Raw genomic sequence first — 18,685 nt, 5'->3', positions numbered from 1 at the left:
CTCACTCCAGTCTGTTTTCCTGCTAAAACCTCAAAAGTTTCCTTATTTCATTTTCTGAAATAACTTGTGGTTCATTTGGTATGCTTCATCATAAATTAGTATTAAAACTGTGCAAGAACTCTTGGCAACTACTGAAGTACATGCAGCCGCAAATTCTTTAAGGACAAATAGAAGCAAACAGCTTAGTATTTCTGCGTTTTGTTGTAGATGTATCCATGTATTAAAAAGAAATATCTTTAATTATCATCTTCATGCTTTCCTGAGCTTTTGCACCTGCACAAGCACTTTTTATGATTTTACACACGGACACACTCGCGCTCCAGAAAGGGGGCTACCACTGTAATCAAATAAGCAGCTAACAGCCTGACCAGTAATGACATTTGACAATTGACAATTTAGAAGATGGAAGCAAAGATATTGAAACTAGTACAAATTCTCCAAGCTTTCCACCATAACTTTGTTTTATCTTGACTCTTATTTGCCCTGAATCCCCTAATAGGAGCAATCCTTTCATAATATACTCAGCCAACCCATTATTTCTGTGTACTTTTTTTTCCATTGCTACAAACATGAAGCACTAACACCTCCAAAAGTGGCCTGTTCCCTTGGGAAAGGTCTCAGCTAGGAGGGGGGAAAGAAATATTTTCTTTGGAAGATTCCCTTTAAGGTTTGAACTATTTTCCTGGGCTATTTACAGCTGGACTGAAGGTGATTTTTTGTGAGACAACAGTAATGAAGAGTACAGCAATCCAGCAAAACTTAATAGGGGTAAAGCTTAATAGCAGAAGCTTGTTTTTCCTTTTTATCAGCGATTTAATGGACAAATTAAATGTGTTTATACATCTATTAAGATAAGCTGAAGTGCTCGCAGTGCAGATTATTTTTTTATATATAAGAGACAACATAATAGTACCATGGCAATTTTATTAAAAAGTAGATACATAGTTACAGTAGATATGTGCATGTTTGTTTAGTAAAGCTACAGGCATAGTTCTTTTAACGCTTTTCCCATTGTCTGCTCCTTCAATGAAATTTTAGCCATAAATCTAACAAACCTCAAAGTGAATTGTCGTGACAGCTTTTTTTACCTGTATTTTGACAAAGTGGTTAGTGTATGCCACTGTAAATCTCAGGTCTCTGATTATTTAGGCCTCTTACGGAATAGTGTCATCAACCCGAAGCAAGGCGTTAGGGCGAGCAGCTGCAGTCTGTGGGGCATTTGAACCACCACGGCTGCCAGAGAGAATAACCCTGCCCTGACTGCCTCCCTCCTCCTCCTCCTCTTCCCACTGACCTGCTGTGGCTGCTTGGTAAATTGGGGTGAAGAGCTGATAGTTTGGGAAAATAAGTGCAGCCTGGGGTAGTGTGGAGCTGGAAACAAGGTCCGAGGATGGGAAAGAGAAGAAAGGGTCTCTTTTTTTTTCTGGTGACCATGTCACCTCAGTGCTGTCAGACTGTGTCCTCAGTAGAGAAAAAAAATATACTGGTTGCAGTTAAGGGGAAATTAATGTTTTCATTTAAGAAACCTAGACACCAGCACTACAGTTGTAAGGAATAGTGTCTATATTTATGAAAAAACTATAGTTCAGTCTTGCAAATCCTTTTGCAGTCAGGAAGGTAACAATTTGGCAAACAAAATCTCTTTATCTTTTTACCAAAGTGATAAGTACTCTGATTGGGAGACAGATGGATTTTAGTGTGTGTCCTGGGGAAAGATGTGACTGCTGATAGCTGTCACCTTGGGGGAGGCTGGTACGGTATCTACCCACCTCGCTGGTGAAGCTTGAGGGATTGTTTCCTTTCTTAGCCTAAAGTTGCATAGCTAATATTACTCTTTATCTCTGCAGGAAATGGAATATGACACATGGCGAGGCTGGGGGCTAGTATTGCTCTAGCTATCTGGTTTGTAAAAGAGCCAGAAAGTTTCTTATAGTGACTTAAAACAAAAGCACGCTATTGTGTGTATCAGTGCTTTAACATTTCAGATCTCTAAAGTAATTCTCATGTAACTTTCTCATGATGGACCATGTTGCTGGTTGGATTTGATGTTGTCTTTCAGAACTAGTAGCTCATTTCCTCTTTACATGTCAGATTTTCCTGAACTCTAGGGTTTCTGTAAATAACTTATTCACAGAAATAAAGAGCCAGAGTTTGTATGTTTAAAAAAAAATAAATCTGCTTACAGTTTAATAAAGATTCGAACCATTTTCTTTTTTACTTATTTTCCTATCCTACTTCTAAATGCCCCTTTAAATTTCTTTGTATTTTTAATATCTACCTATCCAAAGGTAGAAATGTCTAAAAATATGCTGTTTTCTTACCTGACAGTTTCAATGCATTTTGATGTAGATAGTTTTGCAGCAAGTCTGACAGGGGGAAGGAATGAGCAGGACCGGATCCTGCATTTAATAATATGTGAGCCCACTTTCCCCATAGCAAGTACCACTCACCTCTGCTATTGTTGAATAAAAGCTCTGAGGATTATTTCTCACCTTTTTTATTCTCCAACTGTTTGTTTAAGTATCTTTGTTTCCCTACCAGAAACCATAGTTGGCTCTGGAGTTTACCTCAATTTTCCTCTCTAAAACCATCTATAGTTTCATCTTGCTTTATATTTGCTGTGTGAGAGGAACAGATCGGTCCATCAGTTCAGTCAAACTCTTTCCAGAAATTTGCCCTGTGAAAGACTGTGATGCAAAACAACACATTTTCAAAAGTTTTTTCAGTATCGTTTCAGAGAGGTCAGTTTTTCTGGCTGGTATTACTTGTGCCTGAATCCCTTTTAATTTAGTTTTAAATGACTGCTGATATAAATGCCACCAGGACTCCTGCCAAGCAGTATACTGCCATTTCCCTGTCCTTCATGTCAGCCAAAACCTCGTAATGTATTTTTATTATTTTGACTGGTTGTGACATTGATTTTGAAGGATTTGTAATATACAATAAAACGTTATACCCTTTCAAAACATGACAAACTTCTGCAGCAAGGGTTTTCCTTGGTATACAGGTATTATTTCACTCTGACTAACGATGGAGATGGTCTGTGTGACCATGTCTGATGTGATATATATAGTGTTAAGTCTTTTGTCTGAATTCCCTGGTAGTTTGTTAGAGACTTTATGCAAGCGCGCGACTCCATGCTTTTTATTTTCTTAGCTCTGTTTTTTTTTGTTCTTCTTTCTTCATGTTTTTGAAATGTGGGACAGAATTTAAGGTAGATTTCCAGCTGGGAGAATTAATATCTCCATTGCCTAATACAAAAGCAGACAAAATTACTTTGGGAGGATCTAGCAGGAGTTAGGGATGCAAAAATACTGAAAACTTTCATAAGTAGGGAAATTTCACTCATTCATTCACTTCCTATTAGCCCCTGACCTTCCTAAAAAAGATTTTACGTGGAGCACGTTCAGATATCATAGCTTTGTAGGAAATTAATGTCAGATAACAAATTGCTGGGAATGAATTATCCAGTGTGCTAACGAAATTGTTCAGATCCAGGTACTCCTCAGGCACTGTCAACAGCAACTGAGCTGGAACTCTGATTCCTGAGTGTTGCCTGCTACTGCAGATTTAGTGTCCTGCTTTACATTGTTTGTACTGAAGGAGCCAGAAAAAGGCTGCCTGGCAGCTGACTCCTTTGGGAATCCCTGCTAAAATGAAATGTATATTTCATAAGGCCATCCCAGGGAGCAAAATTTTAAGTAAACATACATTTTAAACGAGTAAGCAATTGTCTACTGGGAACCTGTGTATGGAGCTTTATTTTTAGATATATATACTCATCTTTCATTGTGGGGAATTACACACATAATCCACAAATAGAGAACATCTAGTTAATGCTTAACATTCCTCTAAACACAGCCTTGAAAGCTAAATTAGTAAACACTATAGAAAGAATATTCTCTGTTTAAGGCCCAGTTTCACCAAAGTCAAGTCAAAGCTCTGCTGACACCGGAGCGTGTTTTATTGGCATATAAACTCTGCAATGGGTCTGGTTGGGTATTCCTGGAGAGCACATTTTAACTGGAGTTACCTGCAGTGACTTGAAGGTAACAATATATTTGGAATACTTTTGGGTATTGATTGATATTTGTGTGACACTGCTCCTGTAGTCATAATTAAACTTGCAGAGGTTGGTTTATTAAAGGTTTGTCAAAAAGTGGACACAGTGAATATTTAGTCTCTTGTGACTTTAAACATTGGTGGGGTAGATGTCTATACCTAAGCTGGTTATTCTGGGTTCCTCTTATTATCAGTGGGAGAAGTAGATACTTTTGTAATGTATTCAGATAGTTTGTTTTAGATCTCTCCTTAGGATGAGATGTCTTAGTGCCTGGACTCTGCCATCGACATTGGCTATGCAGAGACCAGGATGGCTGGTTCAGATCGAGATGTCCATCTCCAGCTGAAGAAACCCTACTGATGTTGCTAGCAAAACATTTTTTTTTTCCTTTGGGATAAAATCCTGCAGTTGCGTCTTTAATATTAATAATTTGATAGAATTCATTTTGATTTTATGTGTTTATGTGGGAAGATTGGACTTGAGTGATAAAGGAAGAAAATTTGATGAATTATTCAATGCTTTTCTTTTTATTCACTTCCATAGTTCAACAGAGTTATAAATAAAGGCATTTATGTATGTGTATATAGATATATATATTTGGAAAAAAATCTTTGGGACAAGGTGAACAGAGTGATTTCTTTGTTGCTTTTTTATACTGCAATTCAAGCTTGCTCCTATGATACCTTTTCTGAACTGATTGCATCAGTGTAAAAAAATAGATTGTCGAATATGCCAAAGAACAAAAATAAAATGAAGCAAAAAGAATATCTTCAGATCTGGACCTTTCATCCTTTTAAATCTTCTTGCATTTTCCGAAAGCACTCAGATCTTACCTGCTGCCTACAAAAAATAGCCACATTAAAATTAGCAGCGCTCAAAGGAAAGTTAGAGGATCATCTCAAAGATTTTAAGGTACACAGCACACCCTGCACTCATAGGTACATAAAAAATTACTAGCAAGTCACAGGGTGGGGTACTCTGATTCTGTGTTAATAAGACCTAGCAATTGTACCTCTTCTATGTGTATGAGTGGGCTCTTTTTAACAATAAGAGGCATATATGGTTTCAAATGTATTAATTCCCCTTTGTCCTTGCCTTGCACTGCTCTGTGAGCGGGAAAACAGGTCACCTGAGAATTAGAAGCAGTCAAGGGCGTGCTCTGACAGGGCTGCGTTTAGTCCATCTTTCAGCTGGCGACAGTCACTGCAAAGGGGTTCCTCTGCCCTGCGCCGGGGGCGTGTTGCACGCCCGCACTGCTGCCTTCTCTGCAAGGGAAAAACACACAGAAAAGATAAAGATTTCACAGTGCTTTGACCTTACAAGTTTTTCTTACCCTGTTCCTGGTACTTTTTACGTTGCTTATATCAATACCCAAAAAGACATCAATATCCAGGAAAGTATTAATCCCAAGTTCAACAACTCAGTATAAAACTAGACGATTCGGTATAAAACTAGATGTAATTTTTTTTTTTTCTGTCCTGCGGCAGGATAAGTGAGTCAGTCTTTAAAGTCCGTGTAAATGGACAAAATGTCAGCGTAGGCAGCCTGGCTAAAACTCAGCCCCTGCTCAGCGTGGGGCTGGAGGACGGGCCGTTCAGCTTTGGGGACACAAACACAGGAGCTGCGAAGGTAGAAGAAAACAGACGGTATAGGACTGACTGAGCACAAGCAAGAGGAAAAACTTGCTTCTTGGATAATTCCTATTTTCCTGACACTTTTTTTTTTTTTTCCCTTTGCAATGTGTCAGCTGCAGCTTAATGGGGTACTCAGGTGGACAAGGGATGCAGGTCCTTACAGTTCACTGGACTTAATTCTTAATAGTTTTCAGATTAAAAAAAAAAAAAAGAGGTCACTCTTGCTCATAGACTGCTATTACAACTCTTTTTTTTTGTTTGTGGTTGTTGGCATATTTTTTCGAACATTTGTGTAATAGTGTATTAGAAAGGTACGAGGAGTAGCTGTAGGTAAACACTGATACATTAATTCTGACCACTGTGTAGTGTAAAATTCGCATTGCATTTGATGTATACAATACATTTTCTGTATACCAATCTATTTCATTTTTTTTTCCTATACAGGAACTACATAAATTTAGCATTTTTAACAATAAAGAACCCATGTAGGTCATCAGATGTTAGATCTCCTTCCTTCCCTTGCAACGTCTTTTATTTCTGAGCAACATGGCAGTAACATGAGACCATGACAGCCTTCATAAAATGTGTACTTTAGTGAACAAAAAAAGATTATGAAATTTCTGATCAATGCTCCGAGGGATTGTTTTTGCATTGATATTGTATTACAAACGATAGACTACATTGCAACTTAACAAAGGCATGTCTGCTCCCTTCCAGCTGATGGTGTCAGAAATAACTTCCAGTGGTAGCGTTTTGAATTGTTAATTGTACTGTTGTTCTATGCTGAAATCCTTGACTTAAATATTTATGAGGGAATCGGTTCTGCAGTGCACTACATTAGTGCCCTGCAATATGGCCATGTAAGCAAGAGTAACCTTGATTTTTCACGTGCTCCCAGAGACAGTGGCAGTGCTTGGGAGTGGGAAGCCTGAGCCCCCGGATCCTGGGCGTTTGTCTCTTGCTCATTTTCTGTGTCTCATTCTCTCTCAGCAGATCAAACATTCCCTGAAGTGTGGTAGAAGGCAAGAAGAATGACACTTGCTAATTTGAATTTCAGAAAGCGCCTAAACCACATTCTGATCTCCAGGTAAGTGTCTGTGAGCCACTTGGCTTTGACACTTGTTAAAACTTAATCACATATCTTTTTGGTGCCAAGCTACTGTATGCAGACCAAAGAGAGGAGTATGCGAGTGCATGGGCTTGTGTTTGTGGGGGAGGGAATACTTTATTTGTTTGTACAGAAGATGTGAAGTGAAAACAACATCACTCTGGAAAATATGAGATCAGCTTATGAAAAAGGAGGAAAGATTTAGTGACAACTGAAAACCTTAAACTACAGGTGTCCTGATGCAGTTGATCTATGCGAGATCTCAAGAAGGAAACATCTGGGGACATGTAATTTACTAATTTAGATCAGGCATTATTTTTATGTATTTGTTCTCTTCCTCTTCCCCCAAACTGCTTTTTAAAAATACCCTCAGGCATGTCATAGACTGTATCAAAGTCCTTTATTAAGCAGTAACTGTCAAATGTAAAGGAGAAGGAAAACAAAGAATGTATTCTGTATGTCAATAGTAACTAAACAGCTTCTCTCTGTGAAGATCTGGATATCTCCAAAGAAGTTTGTAATGTGCTGTGAAATACTGTGAAACTCAATCACATTAAGGGTGTATATATTGACCAGCGACTCAAAATGAAGTCTTTTGCTTTAGATGCCTCATCATAATTACTAGACTGAAGACTGCAAAATATTTCCTGTGCTTTAACCTGCGTTTGTGAACTGGTGAATTTCAGTCCGGACTGGGCTGCTTCTTTTGGAGCTATTTGAGCTGTTGAGTTTTGCCTGTCTGAACGCTTATGGGAGGTTTGTGGTACATGGTCTCGCCCAAATGTTGCATAGACCAAAAGGGCTGTGCTGAAATAACCACCGATGTTGCTGCTGATGCAAGGTTTTCTCACTGTCTACTTTAGATATCAGACTGAGACACAATCTGGTGCACCAAAATTTAGGAGGCTGCATTCCTCACGGAGGAAAGGGGTGGGCAGCACCTCTGAAGGATGACTTGTACAAACTGTCAGGGGGGATGGTATGAATACGTCTCATTGTGTTTGTTTGCAGCCTAAATATATCTGATAAACAATATTTCTATCTGTTTCATACTATGATTACTAATAGCAAAGTCAGCTGGCATATTTTATAGTTGTGTAAGTGTGGCTTAATGCACAAAATGGAAAGAATTCCCAGGCTCCCTGGCAGGGGTACTTCGTGGGACATGGGGCGCAGTTGCAGTTAGCGCTGTGCATGTGACTGGTGAAGGGGGAAAACAGACCATTAAATGCTGTGCGATGCAGGTCCTGGAGATGCTGCGTGACACCACTGAACAGAGCAGAGGTGTGTGATCCCTTAAACATACTTTCCATCGAATAACACAGCAGTCCTGCTGCATCCCATGTCCTTCCTGGAACAGGATGATATATGAATACTTAACAGTTTTGAACTATGTCAAATATTGTTAGCAGGTATAGCGACCTTGTCTAGGATCTTCAAAAGTAAACCAAGAAGCATGGAAAAGAGGAGTTTGTTCTCCGTATTCTTGGTGGACAGTACAGCAAAACTGTAGCAGAGAAGACTCCGCTACAGAGATACAATAAAAGCCTTTCTAAGGACAACTGAAAGAGGCTGCGTGGAGGCTGTGAAAATGTCATCCTCAGAATCTCTAACTTGGCAAAACACGTCTGTTGTGTCTGCCATGCGGGGCTGAGCCACCGTAGAGCCTGTGGTGAGCGCTGGCAGGGAGGTGGTGCTATCAACAGCTGACATGGGAGCTGCCATGGACACCCCAGCCATACTCAGGAGACGGTTTGTTAAAGAGTACAGTTTTGGCCGGGTATTTTCTAAGGCCGGCACCAAGACTCCCCAGTTTCCGTCTTAGTGGTCTCAGCCTGCCCTGACACACAGCGTTGCTTTAGCAGCAGGGAGGAGCGAGGCAGTTTTTGTCAGCAGAGCGATCCAGGAGTTGCGCTTGCTGCCAATTATTCAGACAGCCTTCAGGAAGGGCTTGTTTACCAGAACAGTTTTCTTCAGCGATTTCCCACCTCGGAATGGAGCGTGATCTTTTTCACATGTGTTGTGAACGCTATTTATAGCTGAACAGCAAGAAATACGCTTGCAGCAGAACTGACACGGTCATTTGATGCAATGTATGATATCTCCCCAACCCCAGACATAATAAACACAAACTGTGATATACATTTTATCTATAAACACAATTAATCACAGTGATTAATTCTCCTGATGTCTTAGCCTGTTAAAAAAAGTGAAGAAATATTGCTTAACAGATACAATAATGGGCTGTGGAAGGACATTCCTGAATCACTGTTTTATGTACTGTGGACACATCACTTTGCCTCTTTGTGCTTGGTGAAGTCCCCAGAGATTACTCCATCTTCATGAAAGTACTGAATAAATAGAGATTCAGGTCAAGATGTTCTGGAGTTAAGAATGTCATCTGTACTGTATTAGTGTCTTTTCACAATGGTTCCTAATGTGCATATTTAATATTTTTGAGAAGGCAATTTGCTACTGTTTTTCAATGTATTAATGCATACATAGCATTTTCTGGCATTCCTAAAAAGCCACAGTCTTGTTCTCAGTGCAAAACTGGGCTTTAAGGAACTTAGGGCGGAAAAGTTGCTTCTCACCCTGTGATTGTGAAACGCAAGGTGGCAATGGGTGGTGTGAAGCTACTTGAATGGAGCTTGGAAAAGACGTAATACCTCTCCTTTGATCTTCTGGATCATGTCCTGTGTCCAAATAAAGGAGAATGTGGTCTGGTTCCTTAGCTCCATGGATCTCCCATCACATCATATTGTGATCCAAAGATCAAAACTGAGGCCAAGAGGGTAGGAAGCCAGGTTAGACCTTTTCCTTCCTCTTTCCCACCTATCTGGGGTTTCCTTCTCCCCCTTGGTACACAATGCCTGTATTCCCAGTAGGGCAGCAATAACCATTTTAACAAGGCGCTACGCAAGGAAAGAGGGAGAGGGAGGCCCTGCAGCTTGCTTGCAGCACACCATGCAAGTGCTAGCTGCAGCTTTGCCCTAAAGGATCTTATTCTTGCTGACAAGCCCTTATTTATGCAGGATGTTAACACTGGTTTGCAAATGGGGTGATTGAGATAGCTGGCAAGATATCTGAACCTCAAAACCCAGCGCCTCACAGCACTGTTGAAGGCATCATCAAGGCTAAATGCCCTGACTGTCCACCCTCCCACATATTGTGGCACCCTCTGACGGGGTGCTGGAAACCCCCTGTGAGGGGAGGCTGTGCCCCCAGGTGCATCTCAGTGGCATGCCCTGCAGCTACAAGGGCTGCTGCACTGCTGCTCCAGGGGCCCTCTGCTGTACTCAGGCCTGCGGACACTCCGTGGCTGGGCTGGCAGTGGTGGCATCTCCATGGTTTGCCTAGTAGGGGGTCCCATCACCAACAAGCATCTCTGTGCCACTTTGTCCTTCCTCCATGTGAAGGTGAAGCCCTCATACAATATCAGCACTTGGGAACCACTGGGGAGGGCTGACAACCATGGGACCTGCATCTGGCCATGACCTTGGTTTCTTGCCCTCCTCCCCTGCCATTTGCTCTGAAGCCCTGTGTCTTATGTAGGGTTGCATCATAGGCTCATAAAATCTACGTAGTTTGGAAAAATAGGAGGCTAAGTGATAGATGACTTATTGCATGCCACAAAACCTGCGGCCCAAGTTTTCCTTTGTGCATACCCATAGGAGGTACAGCTAGATATGTTGGGAGTGACCCAAACACCTTTGGTGTGGAGGCACACAGGATATTCTGGACACCCTGAGGAGCTTTCTGTCTAAGCAGTGTAGGTACAGGCACCTCCTGAAAAACCACAGTTCCATTTTTATCTCAGTGGCAGAATACAAATTCAAACCAAATCTAACTCTGGATATCCTGAAGTTGCTTCCAGACAGTAGTCTAAACTTTCCTGAGCTGTACACGACACATGAAATCCGAAGCTAAGCCTGAGTTTTACAAATTGAGCCAGGATCTAGTTAGAAAAAAAAGAACACCTTATTTATGATAGGAAATGGGTACTTGACTAACAGGGTGTGATATGTATTTGCAAAGGCTTCAGACTGAAAACCAAGCAGGGTGGTTGTGCGCGGGTTACGTTTCAGCAGAAAGGCTCCAGGTTTGCATTTCCGAGGCCAGCAGGTATGTGCTTCTTAAATCCATCTGCCCACGGGAGCAGAACCTGCGCTCACAGCTTGAAGGTCTGCTATGTACACCTTGTGTATTGCAGGATGTGTATAGGGTTTGAGTGGGGTGTTATTCATGAATGGATAAAATAGAGACAAATTATAGGAAAAAATGTTGAAAAGAAAGGAAAGCATTCAGGAGGACGAGGAAGACAAGCAGCACAGGGTCAGCCTAATGATGTGACAGACCCAGAGGCAGCTCTGAAGCTCCAACACAACTATTCCTGGACCTTGTCATCTTAGCTGCTTTGGCATGTGGTCCAGTAACTGGGAACAGGGAATAATGATCAGAACATCAGTAGGCTGTGGTTTTGTAGAGCTCACCACAAGGTTTCTCTTTCCTGTCAGAAAGTATGTGTATTTGTTTTTAAAAATAACTTTAAAACCTCTCCCAAATATTATTTTTGATGACACTGATTTTGGAGAAATCGAGTCAATGAAGTAAAGAACCTTTATGAAATATTCTTGTCTCATAGTACTACATTTTATGAGGAGAAAATGAGTTTCTAATAGCTCATTTATATTAGAGAAGACGTATATGCATAGATTTGTTCTAAGTACAAGAATCCATACTGACAACTGTGATCTTGTGAATTCTTTTTCTAGTATAACTCTACCAATGTGAGTAAAGTTGTGTGAATGACTTGTGAGTTTTATGAGTGCATAGCAACTGGGGCAAGTAAAAAGTTATCTACTTTTAACAGCAGTTACGGTTTGTTATTCCCCATTGTTTTCAAGAATAGGAAAAGTTTTCTACGAAAGAGGAGGACTTTCAGACATAGTTCTGAGTAGAGTGGGTGAGCTCAGCACATTGCCTTCTTCCTGTTCTCGGACTTGGCCTTCCCCAGCTTTGTGTTCAGAACTTCTACTGATGTTGGTGGCACTTCCCCACCCAGATGGAGAGGTCTGTTTAACAGTGCATGTGTGCTATTAAGGCACTATGAAGAGCTGGAGATGAAGGGCATCACAGTCTTAATAAACTTCCCTATGTTATTCCTCTCACAAACATTAAGGTAAGAAGTGACAAAGACTTGGAGGCTACAACAAAGTAGAGAATGTTTGGAGGCTGGGGACCACCTTGCCTCTTAATGGCCCATGATATAATTTTCATTATTTCAGCCCTCTGAGAAACTTAGAGGAGTTATCATCCAGACTGCTTAAAGGATTTGCCTTCATATGGCATGTTTGTCCATAATCATGCTGGTATGATGTGAATATCATCAACGGTACTACATAGATAATGACCTACTGAAAAACTCAGAGTGAGAAAGAAAGTGATAATAATTGATATTTCTGAAATAATGAACATGTCAGAGCTAAAAGCTGCAGGATACAGGAATTGATTTTGTTTTTACTTTTTAAGGTGAAGAAACAAAAAACTGTTGAGCATGCAGTAACCTTAGAAGCCAATGCAATATGGACTACTCACAAAGGCATTCACATTTTGTGGATATAATTCATAATTAAACTCTGATCTTTTTGGACAAATTAAATATTTGGACAGAAAGTAGAGGTCGACTGTGAAAAGTCTGTGAAGGGCATATATATGTCCAGTTTCCATTCTTCTGCTACAGTCACTAACATGCTGCCTAGTTAAAGGGATTTTGAGTTCTTGTTTATGGCAATCATTTTACTTTCAGTTTTCTTTCAGATTTCATATTCCAATTCATTATAATGCCCTTAATAGAGATATATGTTTAGCACCACAGTCTATATAATAAAACAAGGGTAGAAAGTTGCATACTATTTGATAATACTTTCTGTGCAATATTTATGAGATCATTCAAAAGTGTGCTCCGAAGCAGGATTGATACAGAAAACCAAACCCCACTATTGTTTGGCTTACTCCTCCTTAAAATTTCTAACAAGCATGAAAAATCTCCGTAGGTCTGTTACTCATTGCTTAGTTGGCCTTTCACACTGAAATATTTCTCTCACCTCTAACCTAATTCTCCCGTCTTGCAATCTTTTCTCTTTTTCAGAGGTTACGGAAAACAATTAATTATCTTCTTTCACAAAGAATCTTTCTAAAAATTTGAAAACTGTTATCAAATCTCTTCCTAATCTTCCCCCTTCTGGATTAAGCAAGCCCAGTTCTTGCAAAGTCTTGTGCTAGATCACTTTTTTTTTGGAAGCTAACTCTCATTTCTGTTCTTGTGACTTTCTCCAGCTGGTCGATGTATTCCTTGACACTTGATAACCTGCAGCGGTCACAGGGATCCAGATGAAGGATTACCAACTCTGAGTGGAGCAGAAGGAATGTTTTGTGTGTTTAACATGAAATGTGCTCATTTCCTTTAACCCAGCATGATTTCTTCTTATGCAATGGTGTGATTTTATTGCTCGCTTGTGATCTATTCTAATTGTTAGGTTCTTTTCTACACTATGCTTGTCTTGCCAGTCATTCTACACCTTATATTTGCGCAGATAATTTTTCTTCTGCGTGTGCCTGTGAATTCATTTAATTGTTTAGCTGAATTCAGATTTCTGCTGTTCACCAAGATCACAGATTAACTTAAAAGGTACATTCTGCACTCTGAAGGGTTTGAAGCCTTTTCAGCATAGTGTCATTTTCAAATGCAAAAAGCATCTTAATCTACCTACCACTTCATTAATGAATATGTCATAAAGACAGATTCTTGCAGAACCTGACCTGATGAATCTTGTGCATTTGAAAATGAATCATTCATAACTATTCTTTGAATGGGATTTCCCAAGTAACTGTCTAACTACCTTAAATCGGCTTGTCTATTGGAATGTCCTGTGAGATGTCAAAAGCCAACATCCGGATGCGTGACAGTATCTATCCTTAAAGCTTGTTATCTGCCATAGAGAGAAATAGGTTTGTCTTGATATGATTTATTTATTAAAAGTTTATCTTGGCTCTTACTTACATCCTGGTTATATTCCGGTTTCTCACAAATAGGCCTTTTCATTATTTGTTCTGATATTTTTCTGGTGATTGAACTTAAGCTCTCTTCTCCTGTTTGACGTTTTAAAAGTAAAAAAAAATATTTGCCCTTTCTAGTCTTCTGGAATCTGTATTCCTCAAGTTGCTAAAGATAATTGCTGATGGCTCTGAAAACAGTTTATCTGTGTTCTCAGTGCTGAATTACATCAAGCCTTGCCACTTGAAAACTACTACATTATCTATGTAGATTCTACCATTATTCTTTCCTTTTTCTAGCCTGATTTTCACCCTTCTATTTAGGATTTTAACAGGATTGGCTATGACTTTGAAACTGATCTTTTAAGCAGAGGCTGAAGCAAAAAGATCATTGAACACTCAAGATACAGTGATAATGCTGTAACCATGATAGCCTGAAAGTATAAGCAAGGAAAATTCGTGGGGAAAAGGCAATCTCTTTTATTAGACTAATGGATTTAGTCTGGAAAATAGACAAGCATCTGCCTCAGGAGCTGTGTTTGTGTTCCTGAAGGCATATCTATTTTTTTTACTACTAAATTAGTCAGTCTAATAAAAGATATCACTTCACTCTCCACATCCTGTCTGAGTCAACACTTTAGCCCACTTGCTGGTAATCAATTATATTTTTTTGTTCACTATTACCCTCGTCAACTTTTCTGTTTTTAATAATGCAGTTAAGAGTCTTTTCTCATGATGCTTTATTTCCCTTTCAAATTCTGTCACAGTTAGGTTCCTTAGCCCATAGAAGTTTTTCTCCTATGGGTTTGCGCTATCCTTTTGTAATGTGTGCTAATTCACACAGTTACTTTGATTATGCATTTTTTATGTGTCTTTCCTGGGTGTTGGATCATTGAGGAATGCACGCCAGACCAGTGTCCTAGAACACTTCGTACCTTTCCTTCAGATGGAGGTAGCCAGCATGGTACAGATGCCAGTGGTTATGCCTAGTACAGGAGGAGCTCCTGAACTGAAGCTAAGGGTAAAGACTTCAAGAAGTGCTTGCCGTTAAAAAAATGAAGTAAATGAGACATAAGGACTGATTTTCTGGAAGGAGAAATGAGGTTGCTGATGGTTTCTGTTTTAATACATCTACCTTTGGTTCCCTGTAGATTAATAAAAAAATAATAGAGAAAAATATTGCTAACTGACATTGCATTTGGGCAACTTATTGATTCAGTAGTTTGTGGGTTTTTGTTTGTTTTTTTTTTCCTTCCATGTTAAATATGAAGAAGAACTAAAAAAAAATAGCCTCAACGTATTGATGGCATCAAATGTAGTACATACACGGACTTTGAGGCACATATCTAGACGAGCCTGCTTGTTTTTTTGTCTATAGAGTTACAAATTTGATGATCGTGAAAAAAAAAATGTGTGTTATAGCAATGGATCATTTGATAGCTATGTATTATAAAATTCTCATCTGTATACAAACTAAAATATGTTTGCCTAACTGCTCCATAAGTACAAAATTACTGAGGGTATCATAACCAAATGAAGAGAATAGCATGTAGAATCATAGTGTGCTTCTGAGCAGCTGTCATGCTTCAGTGCTGAAGTGGCAGTTTTTCAGCTGTGTGCGAGATATAGAGCTGTATTTCAAAGATGACATTTTATTACAGACTTGCTTTCCCAAGGGTATCTGGACACTTGAGTACACCAGGCTAGTTTCAAACACCCTTTTCATTTTTATCAGGGCTAATTGTGATGACACTCTAAATAGTCACGTGTACTGCTGGGAGTCTCAACAATTCAAACAGTAGTTTTTGAAAAAGATGACTGCATATCTGTACGTATGAATATGGGTTTTAAAAATGTATATATAAACATGGAATCTCTAGAAATTCTCCTAAAGTTAGTGAAATATTCCACAAAGAGGAATCAAAGTGCAAAGTATGTGTTGACAGTTATAATTCTTTATGAATCCTTGGATACTTACTACCAGTGATCTCTGTTCACTGAGTTGGTTCTCTCCTGCTGCCCTTCCAAGCTTGGCCATCTCTCCTTACTTCTGTAGGCAAATGGATAAAAAGAAAGAGGGTTATATTTCCATTGGTTTGTGTATCTGGCTCTGCTCTGCTTATCCCCGTTCTCTTTCCAAATTTCACCTCAAATACTCTTCTTGTCCTGAGTCGGTGATGGTTCCTTGGTGAAGCACTGGGGATCAAGATCACACATTATGCATGTGAGGGATTATATAAAGTGTAATGCATTTAAATGTTTATTGTAACACACTAAACCAACATATTCCTTGAGCTGGGGCTCAGAGTAGAATCACCTGTAACAGCTCAGAAAATGTTAACATGCTCACTGGGCTTTACAAAGTAAAGCCTGATGTGATTGGCTTTAAAGAAGCATCATACTTTGCCCATAACTTAAACTTGTTCATCCTTGACTTCACACTTGATAAACAAGGTATAAAATATATATTAGGAACAAGAACACGTTTCAATCCACTGCAAACATAGATCACTAGAGAGAATAAATCATAACCCAGCCAGCTATGTTTCTCTCCTCCTGCTTCCTCTCCAAGCTCAATTAAAACTCAACATGTTTTTTCTTCTCCCTGGTTCCCTTTTATCTGCTCTCCTTCTCGTGTTTCCATGTCCTTCCCCCTATCCTCTTCTTTATCTGATAAGGCTAGTGCTGTAGGATAATGAGGTAATTCCTGGTAACGTTGGAAGTCCCAGACACCTGGATGATATATGTTTTTTCTATCCCAGACTGGGTCAGATAAGACCTGATTACCCTTGGGTATTTCAGTGGTATGTGTTCAGGTTAAGTTAGTCCTTCTGGGACCCAATAAAGTTTCTGTGCACTGCAAAATATGCAAATGTCCATCTTTAGATACAACGATTTTGGACTGGAAATTCAGATCTAGATGAATGGCTAGGAAATAGCCTAGATGTGCAATGAACAGAAGTGTTTTAGGTTTGTCTTCCATCCCAACCAACACTTTACAGATGTCTAACCCCCGGGTCTCTTTCCTGGCACGGATCCAGTTCGGATTTGGCATTGACTCACTCTCCATATGCAGCAAATACTCCCAATCTAGTGAATTTTTAAAATGGAACTGCTTTGCATACACTGTGTAAATAAAATATTAACCCCCCCCCCAGCTCCAAAACTCAACCCTCCCCCAACAAAATTCTGCAAAAAAATACCATTCCCAAGACTAATTGTTTCAGCGAGTCTAATCTAAATTAGGTCTCAAACAAAGTAATATCCATATTTTTTTTAATTTTATGTAGCCATTAGAATTGCATGATTATTTCTTAAAACATTGGATTAATTTAGATTCAATAAAGCAATTATATCCAGCAAAGGGATTAACAATTTAAGAGACCTCCAAAAAGGCTAATTACTGGGCCAGTAATTTAGCTGACTGTGTGATGATTCAACTCAGATTCCCATTTCTTAAGCTTTTGTGGACTCACTCTTCTCCCTGGTGCTTTAATAGCAAGCTTGCATGCAAATACTTGCTTCTCTGTGACTGAGGCCTGTGCTGCTTTAGGCCAAAATTGATTGCTGAAGTTACATGACTGAAATGCCTCAGGTAAAAAAAAAAAAAAAATCACTAAAAAGAAAAACATTCAGTAGACAGCTATGTAGACTGTGCTGCCTGACAGTCACTAATGCTCCCAGGATGGAAGTTCTGCAAATAAGGTCAATAGAATTAACACTCAATTACCCCTTAAATATCAAAGAGGGTGCCAGGCATAGTTCTGACAACATTTGGGGATGATCATAATTGCAAGCCACCTGCTACATGAGCAAATGTGGTTGGATGCTTTTTCTTCCTTGGAGTAACTGCTCATCAGCTAAAATTATGAGCTTGCTCAGTCATATTTCAAAATATTTAAGAGCATGGATGGCCATATAATGTGTACAGTCCCTTCTTTTTGGTTTAGATCTCCCTGCTGACATAAACTGTCACTGCTCCACCGGAGTTGGAGGAGTCCTAAGGATTCACACCAGCTGAGGTCACACTGGTTTATGCAGTCAATCAATAAACATGGAGACAATGTAAATCTATTTGTGTGGTGATTAAATAGGTAGTTTAAATTCATTTTGTGCCTATCAAGATAGATACTGCCACTCTCATTTCTGTGAAACACTGTGGTTTAGGTTCTGACACAAAGCCTGTTGAAATCAAGGAGGTTTTCACTTAACCTCAGGGGGTTTTGGCTCAGAAACACAGTCCAACCGTTGTGAAATACACAATTTATTTCTAAACTTTTGTAAAATTGATTCCAGTGGTATTTTCCCTTATTCAGCCCCTAAATCTCTTTGGTATTCCATATTTTCTCTTTGAAGAAAAAAAAAATCAAACAAGAGAAAGCAGAATTGCAAAGTGTCTCTAAAGGAGATGTCACACAGTCAGTCATTCATCCATTTACTAGCTCAGCAGTACAAAAACTGACTCGTATGTTTCCCTTTTTCAATTTTCATTGTCCTCTCCCCACCCTCAGCTCTTGCTATCAGCCCCAGCAAGTAACTGGTATTAAAGACCTCCTCTTGCCTTTAAAAAGGAGAAGAAAAAATTAGCTTTTTTTCCTTTTTTTTTTTTTTTGTGATTGTCCCAGTTTAGTCCCTAAGTCTCAATGGGGTTGTGCAATCTGAAATTTGACCTTTTCAATTTGGGTTTGAAGAATGAAATCACAGCAGAAACCCCTTTCTTCACATTTTTGTTCATATGCTTTGTGGCTTGCAAGCCTACAGTATCCGAGAGTTCAATTAGGCAGCCTGTAATTGACAGGTTCCTGAGTTAAATAGCTGGGATGG

The sequence above is a fragment of the Larus michahellis genome, chromosome 2 (assembly GCF_964199755.1).
Source record: "Larus michahellis chromosome 2, bLarMic1.1, whole genome shotgun sequence".
Taxonomy (NCBI): domain Eukaryota; kingdom Metazoa; phylum Chordata; class Aves; order Charadriiformes; family Laridae; genus Larus; species Larus michahellis.
This window is presented reverse-complemented; position numbering follows the sequence as displayed.